The 19,169-nt window shown below is 35.6% G+C and overlaps 1 non-coding gene across 1 annotated transcript; it reads right to left on the bottom strand.

Moving 5' to 3' along the window:
* Window positions 1-477: 477 nt before the first annotated feature.
* LOC112438680 (U6 spliceosomal RNA) lies at window positions 478-581 on the bottom strand. The gene has a single exon (XR_003027056.2). It is a non-coding gene; the product is annotated as a U6 spliceosomal RNA (small nuclear RNA).
* Between the last annotated feature and the right edge of the window lie 18,588 nt (window positions 582-19,169).

Genomic DNA, 19,169 nt, shown 5'->3' with positions numbered 1-19,169 from the left:
TCTCTGGCTGCACGTAACATTTTTTCTTTTCTTTCAACCTTGGAGAATCTGACGATTATGTGCCTTGGCATTGATCTTCTTGTGAAGTATCTTACTGGGGCTCCCTAGATTTCTTGAATTTGAATCTTGGCCTGTCTTTCTAGATTGGAGGAAGTTCTCCTGGATGACCTCCCGAAGTGTGTTTTTCAACTTGGGTCTGTCCTCCCTGTCTCTTTCAAGTACCCCAGTTAGTTAAAGGTTCAGTCCTTTTACATAGTCCCACATTTCTCAGAGGTTTTGTTCATTCGTTTTCATTCTTTTTTCTCTATTCTTGTCTGCCTGTCTTATTTCAGAAAGATAGTCTTCAAGCTCTGAGATTCTTTTCTCCAATTCATCTATTCTGCTATTGATACATGTCATTGCACTGTGAATTTCCAATGTTATGTTTTTCAGCTCCATCAGGTCAGTTATGTTTCTCTCTAATCTGGCTATTCTGGTAAAAATATGGAATGCTTCAAAGATGTGTGTGTCATCTTTGCATAGGGGCCATGCTAGTTTTCTCTCTATTGTTTCAATTTTAGTATAAGTGCCAAAGTGAGCATGACAGTATATTTTTAAAATCCCAAGTGGTTTGTATTTATACCCCATTTATTTACTGACTCCAGAATTATGAAGCTATTTTTAAAATGGTTAGCAAATTTCCCATATCTAGTTTACTAACAGATTTCAAAAAGGCAAAACATAAACAAAAGTAAAACAAAATAATATGAAATTAATATGTACAGTATAATAATGAAAACTGTTATTTAATGTTAGGATTTACTATAGTCATCATTTATATATTAATTTGTGATATAGCAATTTTTAAATCTTAATGACTTATATTAATCCTTTTAAAAGTGCTTCCTTCTAGTAATATTTAACATGCTGATTAATGCATTTTAATATTTTTGTTGAGGTTTAATTGACATACAATAATCAGTGCATAAAGTGTTTAATTTGTTGAATTGATATGCATATAAGCCACTCAAATAAACACTGCAATTAAATTGATAAGTATACCCACCAGCCCCAAGAGTATCTTCTTTTGTAATTCATATAGAGTCTTACAACCTCTCCTTTCTACAACTATTAATTTCCTTTCTGTCATTATATTTTGTTTTTCTTATTTTAAGCATTTTATATAAGTGGAATCTCACATTATGTACTCACTTTGTGGAGTTTATTTTACTACCTTGTTTTTGTTTTCAGATTTATTCACATTTTGGTGTTAATCAACACTTTAAAATTTCTGAATAGTATTCTGCTTTATGGGTATACAATTTGTTTATTCATTTACCTGTTGATGGATATTTGGAATGTTTCCAGTTTGGTGCTTTACAAATAAAGCTATAAAAATTTGTATATAAATCTTCATGTGAACATAAATATCTAGGAATGAAATGTCTAGAATATATGCAAGTTTAAGTTAGAAAGAATTTCTAAAACTATATTATAGAAGAGCTTGCTAGCAAGATGGCTGAATAGGAACAGCTCCAGTCTGCAGCTCCTGGTGAGATCAACACAGAAGTCAGGTGATTTCTGCATTTCTAACTGAGGGACCCAGCTCATCTCATTGGGACTGGTTAGACAGTGGGTGTAGCCCATGGAGGGCAAGCCAAAGCAGGGTGGGGAGTCACCTCACCTTGGAACCACAAGGGGTCGGGAACTCCTTCCCCTAGCCAAGGGAAGCTGTGAGGGACTGTGCCGTGAGGAACAATGCACTGCGGCCTAGATACTATGCTTTTCCCACAGTCTTAGCAACCTGTAGTCCAGGAGATTCCCTCGGGTGCCTATGCCACTGGGGCCCTGGGTTTCAAGCACAAAACTGGGCAGCCATTTGGGCAGACAATAACCTAGCTGCAGGAGTTTTTTTTCGTATCCCAGTGGCACCTGGAACACCAGTGAGACGAAACCATTCACTCCCCTGGAAAGGGTGCTGAAGCCAGGAAGTCAAGTGGTCTAACTCAGCAGATCCCACCCCTATGGAGTCCAGCAAGCTAAGATCCACTGGCTTGAAGTTCTCACTGCCAGCACAGCAGTCTGAAGTCAACCTGAGACACTCGAGCTTTGTTGGGGGAAGAGCGTCCACCATTACTGAGGCTTCAGTAGTTAGTTTTCCCCTCACAGTGTAAACAAAGCCACCAGGATGTTTGAACTGGGTGGAGCAAACTGGAGCTCTGCAAAGCCTCTGTAGCCAGACTGCCTCTCTAGATTCCTCCTCTCTGGGCAGGGCATCTCTGAAAGAAAGGCAGCAGCCCCAGTCAGGGGCTTATAGATAAAACTCCCATCTTCCTGGGACAGAGCACCTGAGGGAAGGGGCAGCTGTGGGCGCAGCTTCAGCAGACTTAAACATGCCTGCCTGCTGGCTCTGAAGAGAGCAGCAGATCTCCCAGCACAGTGCTCGAGCTCTGCTAAGGGACAGACTGCCTACTCAAGTGGGTCCCTGACCCCTGTGCCTCCTGACTGGGAGACACCTCCCAGCAGGGGTTGACAGACACCTCCCAGCAGGGGTCCACAGACACCTCATACAGGAGAGCTCTTGCTGGAATCTGACAGATGCCTCTCTGGGACGAAGCTTCCACAAGAAGGAACAGGCAGCAATCTTTGTTGTTCTGCAGCCTTTGCTGGTGAAACCCAGGCAAAGGGGGTCTGGAGTGGACCTCCAGCAAACTCCAGCAACCTGCAGAAAAGGGGCCTGAGTGATAGAATGAAAACTAACAAACAGAAAGGAATAGCTTCAACATCAACAAAAAGGACATCCAGACAGAAACTCCATTTGAAAGTCACCAGCATCAAAGACCAAAGGTAGATAAATTCATGAAGATGAGGAAAAGCCATTGCAAAAAGCCTGAAAATTCCAAAAACCAGAATACTTCTTCTCCTCCAAAGGATCATAACTCCTCATCAGCAAGGGAACAAAACTGGATGGAGAATGAGTTTGACAAATGGACAGAAGTAGGCTTCAGAAGCTGGGTAATAGCAAACAACTCTGAGCTAAAGCAGCATGTTCTAAACCATTGAAAAGAAGCTAAGAATCTTGAAAAAAGGTTAGCGGAATTGCTAACTAAAATAAGAGTTTAGAGAAGAAGTTACATGACCTGATAGAGTTGAAAAACACAGCAGGAGAACTTTGTGAGGCATACAGAAGTATCGATAGCTGAATTGATCAATCAGAAGAAAGGATATCAGAGACTGAAGATCAACTTAATGAAATAAAGCATGAAGACAAGATTAGAGAAAAAAAATAAAAGGAACAAGCAAAACCTCCAAGAAATATGGGGCTATGTGAAAAGACCAAACCCACGTTTGACTGGTGTACCTGAAAGTCACAGGGAGAAAAGAACCAAGTTGGAAAACACTCTTCAGGATAGTATCCAGGAGAACTTCCCCAACCTAGCAAGACAGGCCAACATTCAAATTCAAGAAATACAGAGAACACCAAAAAGATACTCCTTGAGAGGAGCAACTCCAAGACACATAATCATCAGATTCACCAAGGTTGAAATGAAGGAAAAAATGTTAAGGGCAGCCAGACAGAAAGGTTGGGTTACTCACAAGGTAAGCCCATCAGACTAACAGCGGATCTCGCTGCAGAAACCCTGCAAGCCAGAAGAGAGTGGGGGCCAATATTCAACATTCTTAAAGAATTTTCAACCCAGAATTTCATATCCAGCCAAACTAAGTTTCATAAGCGAAGGAGAAATAAAATCATTTACAGACATGCTGAGAGATTTTTGTCACCACCAGACCTGCCTTAAAAGAGCTCATGAAGGAAGCACTGAATATGGAAAGAAAAAGCCGGTACCAGCCACAGCAAAAACATACCAAATTGTAAAGACCATCGATGCTATGAAGAAACTGCATCAACTAACGGGCGAAATAACCAGCTAGTATCATAATGACAGGATCAAATTCACACATAACAATATTAACCTTAAATGTAAATGGGCTAAATGCCCCAATTAAAGGACACAGACTGGCAAATTGGATAAATAGTCAAGACCCATCGGTGTGCTGTATTCAGGAGACCCATCTCACGTGCAAAGACACACATAGGCTCAAATTAAAGGGATGGAGGAATATTTACCAGGCAAATGGAAAGCAAAAAAAAAGAGCAGGGGTTGAGTCCTAGTCTGTAATAAAACAGACTTTAAACCAACAAAGATCAAAAAAGACAAAGAAGGGTTTATATAATGGTAAAGGGATCAACGCAACAAGAATAGGTAACTATCCTACATATATATGAACCCAATACAGGAGCACCCAGATTCATAAAGCAAGTTCTTAGATACCAATACAGAGACTTAGACTCCCACACAATAATAGTGGGAGATCTTAACAGCCCACTGTCAATATTAGACAGGAAATTAACAAGAATATTCACGACTTGGACTCAGCTCTGGACCAAGCTAACCTAATAGACATCAACAGAACTCTCCACCCCAAGTCAACAGAATATGCATTCTTCTCAGCACCACATAGCACTTATTCTAAAATTGACCACATAATTGGAAGTAAAACAATCCTCAGCAACTGCAAAAGAACAGAAATCATAACAAACAGGCTCTCAAACCACAGTGCAATCAAATTAGAACCCAGGATTAAGAAACTCACTCAAAACTGCACAACTACATTGAAACTGAACAACTTGCTCCTGGAGGACTGCTGGGTAAATAACGAAATGAAGGCAGAAATAAATAAGTTCTTTGAAACCAGTGAGAACAAAGATGCAACGTATCTGAATCTCTGAGAAACAGCTAAAGCAGTGTTCAGAGGGAAATTTATAGCACTAAATGCCCACAAGAGAAAGCAGGAAATATCTAAAATCAACACCCTAACATCACAATTAGAAGAACTAGAGAAGCATGGGCAAACAAATTCAACAGCTAGCAGAAGACAAGAAATAACTAAGATCAGAGCAGAACTGAAGGAGACAGAGACATGAAAAACCCTTCAAAATATCAGTGAATCCAAGACCTGGTTTCTTGAAAAAATTAACAAAATAGATAGACTGGTAGCCAGCCTAATAAAGAAGAAAAGAGAGAAGAATCAAATTGACACAATAAAAAATTACAAAGAGGATATCACCACTGATCCCACAGAAATACAAACTATCATCAGAGTATACTATAAAAACCTCTAAGCAAATAAACTATAAAATCCAGAAGAAATGAATAAATGCCTGAACACATGCACCCTCCCAAGACTAAACCAGGAAGAAGTTGAATCTCTGAATAGATCAATAACAGGTTCTGAAATTGAGGCAGTATTAATAGCCTACAAACAAAAAAAAGCCCAGCACCAGATGGATTCACATCCAAATTCTACCAGAGGTACAAAGAGGAGCTAGTACTATTCCTTCTGAAACTATTCTAAGCAAATGAAAAAGAGAGGCTCCTCTCCAACTCATTTTTGAGGCCAGCATCACCCTGATAACAAAACCTGGCAGAGACACAACAAAAAAAACAAAATTTCAGGCCAATATCCCTGATGAACATTGATGCAAAAATTCTCAATAAAATACTGGCAAACTGAATCGAGCAGCACATCAAAAAGTTTATCCACCACAATCAAGTCAGCTTCATCCTTGGGATGCAAGTCTGGTTCAACATATGCAAATCAATAAACATAATCCATCACATAAACAGAACCAATGACAAAAAGCACATGATTATCTCAATAGATGCGGAAAAGGCCTTCCATAAAATTCAACACTGCTTCATGCTAAAAACTCTCAATAGAGCAGGTATTGATGGAACGTACCTCAAAATAATAAGAACTATTTATGACAAACCCACAGCCAATATCATACTGAATGGGCAAAAACTGGAAGCATTCCCTTTGAAAACTGGCACAAGACAAAGATGCCCTCTCTCACCACTCTTATTCAACACAGTATTGGAAGTTCTGGCCAGGGCAATCAGGCAAGAGAAAGAAATAAAGGGTATTCAATTAGGAAAAGAGGAAGTCCAATTGTCTCTGTTTGCAGACCACATGATTTTATATTTAGAAAACCCAGTTGTCGTCTCAGCCCAATATCTCCTTTAGCTGATAAGCAATTTCATCAAAGTCTCAGAATACAAAATCAATGTGCAAAAATCACAAGAATTCCTATACACCAATAATAGACAAACAGCCAAATCATGAGTGAACTCCCATTCACAATTGCTACAAAGAAAATAAAACACCTAGGAATATGACTTACAAGGGATGTGAAGGATCTCTTCAAGGAGAACTACAAATCACTACTCAATGAAATGACAGAGGACACAAACAAATGGAAGAATATTGCATGCTCATGGATAGGAAGAATCAATATTGTGAAAATGGTCATACTGCCCAAAATAATTTATAGATTCAATGCTATCCCCATCAAACTACCATTGACTTTCTTCACAGAATTAGACAAAACTACTTAAATTTGATATGGAACCAAAACAGAACCTGTATAGCCAGGACAATCCTAAGCAATAAGAACGAAGCTGGAGGCATTACGCTACCTGACTTTGAACTACACTACAAGGCTACAGTAACCAAAACGCATGGTGCTGGTACCAAAACAGATATATAGGCCAATGATAGAACAGAGGCCTGAGAAATAATGCCACACATCTGCAACCATCTGATCTTTGACAAACCTGACAAAAACAAGCAATGGGGAAGGGATTTCTATTTAATAAATGGTGTTGGGAAAACTGACTAGCCATATGCAGAAAACTGAAACTGGACCCCTTCCTTACACCTTATACAAAATTAACTCAAGATGGATTAAAGACTGAAATTTAAAACCTAAAACCGTAAAAACCCTAGAAGTAAACCTAGGCAATACCATTCAGGACATAGGCATGGGCAAAGTCTTCATGACTAAAACACCAAAACCAATGGCAACAAAAGCCAAAATTGACAAACTGAATCTAATTAAACTAAAGAGCTTCTGCACAGCAAAAGAAACTGTCATCAGCATGAATGGGCAACCTACAGAATGGGAGAAAATTTTTGCAATCTATCCATCTGACAAAGGACTAATATCCAGAATTTACAAGAAACATAAACAAATGTACAAGAAAAAAAAAACATCAAAAAGTGGGCAAAGGATATGAACAGACACTTCTCAAAAGAAGACATTTGTGTGGCCAAGAAACATATGAAAAAAAAGCTCATCATCACTGGTCATTAGAAAAATGCAAATTAAATCCGCAATGAGATACCATCTCATACCAGTTAGAATGGCGATCATTAAAAAGTCAGGAAACAACAGATGCTGGAAAGGATGTGGAGAAATAAGAAGGCTTTTACACTGTTGGTGGGAATGTAAATTAGTTTGACCATTGCAGAAGACAGTGTGGCGATTCCTCAAGGATCTAGAACCAGAAATACCATTTGACCCAGCAATCCCATTACTAGGAATATACCCAAAGGATTATAAATCATTCTACTATAAAGACACATGCACGTGTATATTTATTGCAGCACTGTTCACAATAGCAAAGACATGGAACCAACCCAAATGTCCATCAATGATAGACTGGATAAAGAAAATGTGGCACATATACACCATGGAATACTCTGCAGCCATAAAAAGGATGAGTTCATATCCTTTGCTGGGACATGGATGAAGCCGGAAACCGTCATACTCAGCAAACTAACACAGGAACAGAAAACCAAACACCACACGTTCTCACTCATAAGTGGGAGCTGAACAATGAGAACACATGGACACAGGGAGTGGAATATCACACACCAGGGCCTGTCAGGAGGTGGGGGGCGCTAGGATAGGGATACCATTAGGAGAAATACCTAATGTAGATGACGGGTTGATGGATGCAGCAAACCACCATGGCACGTGTATACCTATGTAACAAACCTGCACATTCTGCACATGTATCCCAGAACTTAAAGTATAATTAAAAAAGAAAAGATTAAAAGCTCATCATCACTGGTCATTAGAGAAATGCAAATCAAAACCACAGTGAGATATCTCATGCCAGTTAGAATGGCGATCATTAAAAAGTCAGGAAGCAACAGATGCTGGAGAGGATGTGGAGAAATAGGAACGCTTTTACACTGTTGGTGGGAGTATAAATTAGTTCAACCATTGTGGAAGACAGATTCCACAATGGTGATTCCTCAAGGATCTAGAAACAGAGATACCATTTGACCCAGCAATCTCATTACTGGATATATACCCAAAAGATTATAAATCATTCTACTATAAAGACAAATGCACACATATTTTTATTGCAGCACTGTTCATAATAGCAAAGACTTAGAACCAACCCAAATGCCCATCAGTGACAGACTGGATGAAGAAAATGTGGCACATATACACCACTATGCAGCCATAATAAAGGATGAGTTCATGTTTTTTGCAGGGACATGGATGAAGCTGGAAACCATCATTCTTAACAGTTTCCAGCTTCATCCATGTCCCTGCAAAAAAAAAGGAACAGAAAACCAAACACCGTGTGTTCTCACTCATAATTGGGAATTGAACAATGAGAACACATGGACACAGGGAGTGGAACATCACACACTGGGGCCTGTCAGCAGGTAGGGGGCTGAGGGAGGGATAGCATTAGGACAAATGCCTAACGCAGATGACAGGTTGATGGGTGCAGCAAACCACCATGGCACGTCTATACCTATGTAACAAACCTGCATGTTCTGCACATGTATTCAAGAACTTAATGTATTTAAAAAAAAACTGCATTATAGAGGGTCAAATGCCAGACTTCTTAATATTTTAAGAAACTGCCATTTTTAATGAATAGAAATTTGTTTCAGCTTACTAGTGTATGCCAAATAATTGCCCACATAGTCATTTTCATAATAGAATCGTAAAATAATACACTCCTTTGTACTTTACACTTTCTTGTGTCAATGTGTTTCATTCTCTCTAATTATATGGTAAGAAATAGTTGGGATTCTTCAACTGAGGTGGTTGAACAGGTATTTGCTATTATTTTATTTATTTATTTATTTTTGAGACGTAGTCTTGCTCTGTCGCCCAGGCTGGAGTGCAGTGGCGCGACCTCCGCTCAGTGCAAGCTCCGCCTCCCAGGTTCACACCATTCTCCTGCTTTAGCCTCCAGAGTAGCTGGGACTACAGGCGCCCGCCACCACGCCTGGCTAATTTTTTTGTATTTTTCGTAGAGACGGAGTTTCACCGTGTTAGCCAGGATGGTCTTGATCTCCTGACCTTGTGATCCGCCAGCCTCGACCTCCCAAAGTGCTGGGATTACATGCATGAGCCACCGCGCCCAGCCAGTATTTACTATTTCTTTGCTATTCTCAACTATGTATACACTGAATAGTTTAATAGGTTAAAATTGTATATTTTCAAAGGAGTTAACAAATTTTAGAGTTTAGTCTTTAAATATTATTTAATCATGTGCATAGGTATATATTAAAATACAAAACTATCATGTTAACTCATTCTGTTGTTTTAAAATATGATTACTTCAAAGGTAACACTTGTTTTCAAAGGTAGTTGTCAGTTATTTTCCACTTAATGTTCACAATGAAAAAAATTAAAAACTATAAAAACCGTTTTTTACATAGCTTGAAGTGATTAATTACTATAAGATTCAAATTAACCAACAGTTTGTAACCATCTCTGTAGTTTAAAACATTCCTTTATCTGGTAATTTGGGTACTACCCAAATTTTCACACATTTATTAGAAAGATAAATATATTCAAGACATTAACATTTTAAGAGATTACCTCCTACAGGAACATGCTACATCTGACCACTTCATATGATCACCCCCACTAACCTTGATGCCTACTTTCTAATGACCACTATCATCTCATACCTGGACCTTCTTAATGGTCTCCTTGCTGCTTTCTTCATTTCCATTCTTACCACAAAGGAGCAGGAAAGATTCTCCATGAACATAAATCATCCCGTTTCTCTTTTGCTTAAAACATTCCAGTAGCTTTCTATTACAACTAAAAAAAGTACAAACTCTGGCAGGGTTCTATGTATTCCTGTTGAGTAATTTATTTATCTTGGCCATGTTTGATATGCTCCCAGGTGAGCAAGGTTTATGCTTGTTTTGTTGTCTCCCAAGAATCTAAAACATCCTGGCACACAGTAGGCACCCGATATATATTTGTCTAGTGGATGAATAAAACATTTTGCCATTTTATTTTTTCAGTGTAATTGTATTCATGTATTCTTGCATATTTAAGCTTCAAAAAAAAGTTTTATTTAAAGGATAGATGTTGATCATATGTTAGAAAGAAAATAAATATCCATGTGATGATAAGAAAATTTACCCAGCAATATCTCTTGGGAAATAAAAAATTGCAGGTAGTTCCTTATTTCCTAAATAAGTATGGTGTGTTGAATGTTTGCAAATATGCTTTCTGTGTAACGCACTAGCAGCTATTTTTTTTGTAAACATTGCACACTAAGTTAGCAGAAGCTGAATTTTATTCAAAAATTTAAATGGAAGTCTAAAATAAAGACATCGAAGAGTGAAGACGGTGAGGAGTGAAAGTTTCAGGGGATTTTGTTCTCATTCTAATAGGGATATGCCTAAAACTGGATTTATTAAGTGTGAATGTATAAGCAGGAGCTCTTTGGACTTTTTTTTTTCTTTTTTTTACAAGCGTAAAAGATTTGTCTGCCACTCTTGGAGGCAATCCCGAAGGAAGAGTTCTTTTGAATGTGGCTTCTCTGTTCCCTGGGGCAATAAAAGGCATGCTATTGCTGAAAACTTGTGTTTTACTTGTATCAAGTGGTGAGAAATTATGCTGCAATGCATCCAAGAATTCTTTTAGATGTCTTCTTTTTTATAATAGAGTCTTTTACTAGTTATTCCTTACATAAAACCATTGTCAAGAGAGATGTATAAATGTTGTTATAATTTCCCTGAGTTTGATAATAGTGACTGCTAAACTAAGGTCATGTGGAGTGACCATGTCTTAGGGACAAAATTTAATGAAATAAAATCACTTCTTTCAGTCAAAGAATAAAGCTTCGAGATGATGTATTGCCATCTGAAGGCAGCAGTGTTTTCCATTATGTATTAAAGTTATTGCCATAGTAAAGTAACATCACATAGACATGGATAAAGCTTGTCTTTCATCTATTGTTGCTTCAGGTTTTCTATATTAATTTCAGCATAATTCTACATTCTTGTGTTTTATATGGAGGTGTAATTTATTTGCTTTGAGTCTATCAAATTTATTCATGTATTCTCTTAAGTTTATCTTTAATAGAATATATTTACATACTTCAAAAATGTTAAGGTCTTCTGATTGTGTACTAGATATAAGTGGGACAGATTTGACACTGACATACTCTTTATGCTACAAGATATATATGATACAATTTAAAATGTCAACTACATTTAACATATATGTTGAACATTGTGTAAAAATGAGTAAAGTAGTATCATTTATCCTGAGTTTATCACAAGTATTTTTGTGGTCAGAATTCTCTAAATTAAATCAAAAATTGATAAAATCACTTTTGGAGAGCTGAAGATTTTTCAAGGTAAAAATGACGTTAAATATTTTTTCCAAACTCTTTTATGTATAAATTCATTCTGCAAAATGCATTGCCTATGCAAATGCAATTGTCAGAACTTTTATATTTACTCAAACTTTTTTATTTTTGAAAAAACGTTTATGTGCTGTTAAGATTTTCAGTATCACTTTATAAACTCTCAATAATGGACTTTTTGGTTTAAATAGTAATATTTATTTTTATTAACAATTATTTTGTGGTTTCCCTATGCTAGACACTGCAACAATTGGTTTATATGGAATATCTTGTTTATTTAACAAAATTATACAATGAGGGAACCATTTTTACTTTTCCTATTTATAGAAGGAAAAAAATAAGGATTATGTGACTTCTTCAAAGCTCTATGCCAGTAATAGAAGAAATTAGAATCTAAATCAAGCTAGTCTAAATTTGCATATTATAACCCTAACAAGATATATCATGTTCATACAGGCACTGCACTTCTATTTTTTGATGATGAAGGTGATGATAATCATGATCATAATGAGAATTTTATGTTTTATTAAACCATTTTAGATTTAATTAGTCACAGCTCTTACTTGATGTCTCTCTGCACAGAATTTTAAGTCATGTAGCGTACAATTAGATTACATGTATTCAAGATGGACAACAACCAGAAAAATACAAAGACGTAAAAACTTATCATTTATTCAGCTTTTGTACAAGTAAAGAAACCAATTTAAGTCCAGTAATCTGTGGAAGCTGGGAATATGTGAAGTGGGGGAAGGTAGGGCAGTGGAAAACACATGAACTTTTGAGGCAGGTATAAATGGGTTTTAATCCCTGTTCTCTTATTTGGATTATCTGCCTTAATAAATTACACATGACATTGAAAGATCAGTTTCTTCATTTTTAAAACCAATTAGCATTAAAATAATTAGTCTTTTTTACCTTATGTAACTTTTCATGGCTGTTTTTATTATTTTTATTCTCATATTAGATTTTTGATAGTTGTATAGTGTAATGCTTCAGAATATTTTTCTTTTGCTATTTATCCTGCTTAGTATTTATAGTGGTTTTTATATTCATAGTTTCATGTCTTACATCAATTTCATGAGCCTTTCATGCAATAGGTCATCAAATATTGATGCTGATTTATTTTCTTCCCCCTCTTTTTCTGGTACTCAATTAGCAGTGTGTTTGCCATTTTGATTCTACCTCCTATGACTCCATACTATTTCTTTATTCTGGACATTTCTTTCTTTTTTTCAGTTTATTAGCTATCTTATTAACTATGTATAATGTGTTTTAAATCCATGCATTACGTTCTTAGTTTTATTTATTGAGTTTTTCATTCTATACATATCATTTATTAGAATCTATTACAGTTCTTTGACAAACAATTTTTAATTTAAAATCCATCTTACATGCAAATTTTAATGAAATTAAGGCTTGTGCTTAATAACAAATATGTCAGCAGAATCTCACTATTGCACTTTCAGAAGCTATTTCCAAAATAATTTTCCAATTTTTATTATCAATATAATATTTATACAAAAAAATAGGTTTCCTAGTCATACCAGTTAAATATCACTCTGTAATAAAATACCACAAATCTCAGTGACTTAAAACGAGAACAATTATTATTTCTTATTACTGGTAGTTATGTGAGATTGCTAGGGCAGACTCAGTTAATCTGGCCTTAGGCTTGTGTCTGCCATGAATTGATTTGGCTGTGGTCTAACTGCACAAGGATGTCCTCGGTTGGACAATTTATTTCTCATCCACCTGCACTCTTATTTTTTAACAAGTTAGCACAGACTTGTCCTCATGTTGGTTTCAATAGAAAATGGAAATGTGTGAAGACTCGAGGACTACACTTGAAACTAGCATACTATAACTTTTCTTAGTTCAAGGAAAGAAAGAAGCCAGCCTAGGCTAACTAAGAGTGAGAAAATACATTCAAACTCTTGATGAGAGGATTTGCAGATGACATTAATATGGAAAATTTGAGACTTGTAGTCATTTTTCCAATCAACCCAACATATTAGCTTGTACCTGAAATTCTCTTAATTTAATAAAGTTCAAATGGCATAGTGATCTAAACATATACAATCATATCTAAAGGGATGTTTTAATCAAAGAAGTCTGAGCAAGAATAGATTAATAACTATCTAAAATTATAATAATAATGGTTTATCAAATAACCTATTAGCACATTAACCTAACCTTAGTTAACAGTTTTTAAGAACATTATGCATACTATAATTAAGAGCAAAGTATAAGTCAGATAAAATTCCCCGTACTTTCTCCATAATTAAAAAAAATTTCCAAATTAGAAGATGACATAGTAAACTAAATATTCTCTATGATTATAAAATCTAAAAGCATAAACATTATCATAACCAGCTACCAAACAATTTAATTTGTCATTTTTGTTTAAACTTTAGCCAATATTTATATTCAATTTTATGACTTGTATACTATTTGCATTTATAGATACACATAATACTCAATTTAAGGATTTCAAGATCTGGAAACACATATTTTCAAACTTCCAAGTACAGAATTAAAGGATTTTAGATATTGTATTGGTGAATTAATTTTGACATACTACATTTCCAAGTCCAGTGACCTCAATTATGGAATAATTAATGATGGCAAACATTCTTAATCCAAGGAACTGTATTATATCTTAATTCCTGAATAAATCCAATATTTAGTTAATAACTTTAGAACCAAGGTCATCTTAATTACAAGTTTTCATCTCACTTATCTTCTCATTTTTTTGTGAAGGAAACTGTTTTCCTCTTTCAAATGCATTTTTCAGCATATTAAAAACACAATAGAAATATATTATTAATTTTCTTATGAAAACACCCACTAAAAAAACAGAACACTTTTATGTGGCAGCGTTAGTATCAGCCAAATAATTTGTGTTAAGGTGATCTATTTTGATTTCTTAAAACCAATACATGGTTAAATGAACCAAATTTCGCTTAACATTGTGTTCTTACTACCTAGCAAAATGTGGTAGCTTGAGAAATATTTGTTTAATAAATTATGTAAATCATAATTAGAAGTAAATATTACATTGTCAGCAAATTTTAATTTGTTTTTAGGCCATAGCTATTTAATTGTAAAAGGCCTTCTTTAATCTTTGACAGAAAAGAGCATGAAGTAGGTGAAGGCAGTACAAGGAGAATTCCATAGCAGAAGTTTCCCTTTGTTTTGGTTTAGTTTTTCCATATTCTTACTGATTTTCCTCTTACACTGATTATTTTCTCCTTCTCATCTACGCCTATATCCCTTTCTTCAGTACACCTATGTTGAGAGCACGGCACATAATACAATCAGTATATTTACTGAGACCTGGTATTCTCAAATAGGCATCCTGTTTGTCTGCTGGCATTAGGTCTTATCCATGCAAACTTCATTGCTCTGATCTTCATGCCCAAAGAGATTAGCTCATATCTATAGGCCACAAAATTGGTGTTACCCAGGCTTAAAATACCTGATGATGATGAATGCCTTTGCAGAAACGCCTTCTCAGAAAAGAGATGAATGTCTTCTTAGAAAAGAGAGTAGTGTTCAGGGAAAACAGAGTTTGAAGAAAATAGAGAAAAATAAAGTATTTCATAAATGTGAGACTAAGATAAGCTCATGTGCTCTTCTCTATTCCTGTCCAATGAGAATTCTTGTAGAAAATTAGAAAAAGAAGACCAAAGAAAGTATTTGCTTTCTCTGGAGTTAAAATTTTTAACAAATAACTGGACCTACTAAATTTCTCTTAAATATTCTTTTTTAAATTTATTTTTTAACTTTTATTCTAAGTTCAGGGGTAAATGTGCAGATTTATTACATAGGTAAACTTGTGTCACAGGTTTGTTGTACAGATTAGTTTTTGTGACTCAGGTATTAAGCCTAGTGCTCATGAGTTATTTTTCCTAATCCTCTCCCTCCCTCCATCCTCTGACAGCTTCTAGAGTCTGATGTTCCCCTCTATTTGTCCATGTGTCCTCATCATTTAGCTCCACTTATAAGTGAGAACTTCTGGTATTTGGTTTTCTGTTGCTGCGTTAGTTTTCTAAGGACAGTGACCTCCAGCTCCATCCATATTCCTTCAAAGGACATAATCTTGTTTTTGTTTTTTATGGATGCAGAGTATTCCATGGTGTATATACACAACATTTTCTATATCTGATCTGTTATTGCTGGACATTTAGGTTGATGCTATGTCTTTGCTGTCATGAGTAGTGCTGCAATGAGCATACGTGTGCATGTATCTTTATGATAGAACAATTTATTTTCCTTTGGGTATATACCCAGTAATGGGATTGCTGGGCTGAATGGTAGTTCTGTTCTTAGGTCTCCAAGGAATTGCCACACCATTTGCCACAATGGTTAAACTAATTTACACTCCCACCAACAGTACCATTTGGCACAATGGTTGAACTAATTTACACTCTCACCAACAGTGTATAAGTGTTTCTTTTTCTCTGCAAACTTGTCAGCCCTTGTTATTTTTTGACTTTTTAATAATAGCCATTCTTACTGGTGTGAGAAGGTATCTCCTTACAATGCAGAAGATATTGGGTGCCAATATCCAATATTTTCAAATTGAAGAAATTGCAACCCAAAATTTCATATCCAGCCAAACTAAGCTTAATAAGAAAAGGAGAAATAAGATCCTTTTCAGACAAGGAAATGCTGAGAGAATTTGCTATCATTTAACCTGCCTTACAGCACCTTTGGAAAGAAGCACTAAATATGGAAGTGGAAGACCATTACCAGCCACTACAAAAACACACTTATGTTCACAAACCAGTGACAATATGAAGCAATCATATAAACCAATCTGCATAGTAAATAGCTTACATTATGATAACAGGATCAAATCCACACGTATCAATATAACCTTGAATGTAAACAAGCTAAATGCCCCAATTCGAAGGTACATATTTGCAAGTTTGATAATGAAGCAAGACCCAATGGTATGCTGTCTTCAACAAACCCATCTCACATGCAGTGACACCCATAAGTTCAAAATAAAGAGATGAAGAAAAATCTACCAAGCAAATGGAAAACAGAAAAAAACAGGGATTGCAATTCTAATTTCAGACAAAATACACTTTAGCAAAGATAAAAAAAGATAAAGAAGGGCATTACATACTGGTAAAGGGTTCAATTCAACAAGAAGACCTAACTATCTTAAATATATATGCAGCCAACACAGGAGCACCCAAATTCATAAAGCAAGTTATTAGAAACATTCAAAGAGATTCAAATAGTCTTTGAATACTCTGGAGGAAGTGAAGAAAGAGGGATCGTGATTTAGTATTTTTAAATAAACTTGATTTGATTTTCTATCTTTTTGACACACACCTTTAAATAAAAGCTTGTTAAATAAAACTGCACTTGTACAACTTAAAGATAAACTGAGGTATGCCAAACATGATCTTGATTCAGGAAATGGTATATTTTTCTCCTTTATGTTAATATTTAATTAATTAATTAATTACTTTTTTAGAGACAGGGTCTCACTCTGTTGCCCAGGCTGGAGTGCAGTGGAGGAATCCTCGCCCACTGCATCCTTGAGCTCCCACATAGCTTCATGGTAATATTCATACTGTTTTTTCAATACTGTTTTTCTATTCTCTCTATTACCTGTGAGTTTTCATATCACAGATTTTTGGAATCAGATAAAATGGGGAGGGAAAATAAGTTATGCTCCCTGAGCCTATGTCAGTGGTCCCTAAGACTTATCCCAGGACTGGCAATTTGCTAGGAAGGCTCAATGAACTCAGCATATAGTTATATTCATGTCTATTATTAAATGCAGCAAAAAGATACAAAGATAAATCCAGAAAAGTAAAAGGTGAATGCAGCATACTTTACAAGAAACTAGGTACAAGTATCCAAAAGTCCTCTCACAGTGGAGTCACACAGGCCTATATCCTCCAACAATGAGTTATGACAATATATATGAAATATTGTCTATCAATATTTTATTAGTTCATTCATTAGCATATTCTAATTAGCTCATTAGAGACTCGGTGCCCAGGGTTTTTACTGGGGTTGGTCACGTAGACACTTTTTGCTTTGTATATATCAAAATTCTTGGTTCTCAGAAGGTAAGTAGGTATTCGGCATAAACCATACTGTTTGCAAAAAAAGTTTAGGTATAATAGTTTCTCTTATAAATTTTGGGAATGGTAGGAACTCTCCTGTAATCCATGTTCCCAAATCAGCTAACAGACAACCATAAGAGCAGTCCTTTCTAAGGATATCAGTCTCCAAACTACTACATTAACTCTTTCCTGTGCAATCTTTTTTTGAAAATTAGAATAAATGCTTATGTTAGAATACAGTTTATTATAAATAATACAAACATAGCATGCCTGTGGCAGGGTTACTTATATAATGCTGTGTTTACTATTTTTATATTTTTTATTCATATATATCATTTCCCTGTGTATATTCGCCAACAAGAATTGAAGAAAAGTCAACTGTTTATTCTTTTCCTTCAGTTAATTCTTACATCCAATTCATGGATTAGTACTTTGTTATCAGTCATTTCAGACTGTCATAAGAAAATATTGTAGTCTGAGTTGCTTACATGGTAGCAATTTATTTTCTTACAGTTGTGGAGGCTAGAAGTCTGAAACCTGGATGTCTGGATGTCAGCATAGTCAGGTTCTGCCTCTCTTTCTGGCTTATAGACTGCTGCTGCCTTTTCACTGGGTGCTCACATGACTTCCTTTTTGTGCATGCAAAGAAGGCAAGCTATATGTAGTCTATGCTTGAAAGGACACTGACACAATTATAAGGGCTCCATCCTTGTGTCCTCATCTGCTCTAACCTCCAGAGGCTTTATATCCAAATTCTGTCACACTGAGGGTTAGGGCTTCAACATATGAGTTTGGGGGAGGGGCAATCATTCAGTTTATAATAGTTTAATTTTTCTAACTTTATATCGAATCAGTTGATTAACAAAATCATTAACTTGTCTGGGATCATACTGAGAGTATCCTTTTTCTAAATTCCTGTCATCTTGTTATTGTTATGCCATTAAAACCTTTGAGAAATATATTATAATTGAACATATATAAAAAGTTAGAAAAACAATACAGGATAATAGAGAGTGGAAGGTAAATACGTAGTTTAAGCAAAATTAACAGAGCTAGCTATTGTCAGAAAGTGATTTCCAAAGTAAAAGAAAGCTTTTCTTAAACTCCAGATGTTGAATTTGAAGATCTAATGCAAGTCTCACAAATTAATATTGATGTGAAACCTACGGCAGTCACTTAACCTCTTTAAATGTCATTGTTGTTACCTGTTAAATTGAAATAATAATTAGACTCGCATCACCTTTGAAGTCCCAATTACCCATGCCTTTACTTTCTAATTGTTTTAGAGTTTCACTTGTGTGTGTTTGGGGGGAGGGTAAAATTCTGGTTTATTTCTGTTAACATCTCCCTCTGCAGCTCTGTAGACATTTCATTTTCTGCTTGCCCCATTCTCCTAAATTATTTACTTTGCTGCAACCACTTTAAAGCTTTTACAATTATGTTGAAATATTCTACCAATGTTTACTAATATTCTTATCTTTGTAGGCTTCTAATTAAAAAAATTCTCTCATTGTACTAATAAAAATTGGTGAATAAA

This window comes from Pan paniscus, chromosome 14, assembly GCF_029289425.2.
Source record: "Pan paniscus chromosome 14, NHGRI_mPanPan1-v2.0_pri, whole genome shotgun sequence".
NCBI lineage: Eukaryota > Metazoa > Chordata > Mammalia > Primates > Hominidae > Pan > Pan paniscus.
This window is presented reverse-complemented; position numbering and strand designations above follow the sequence as displayed.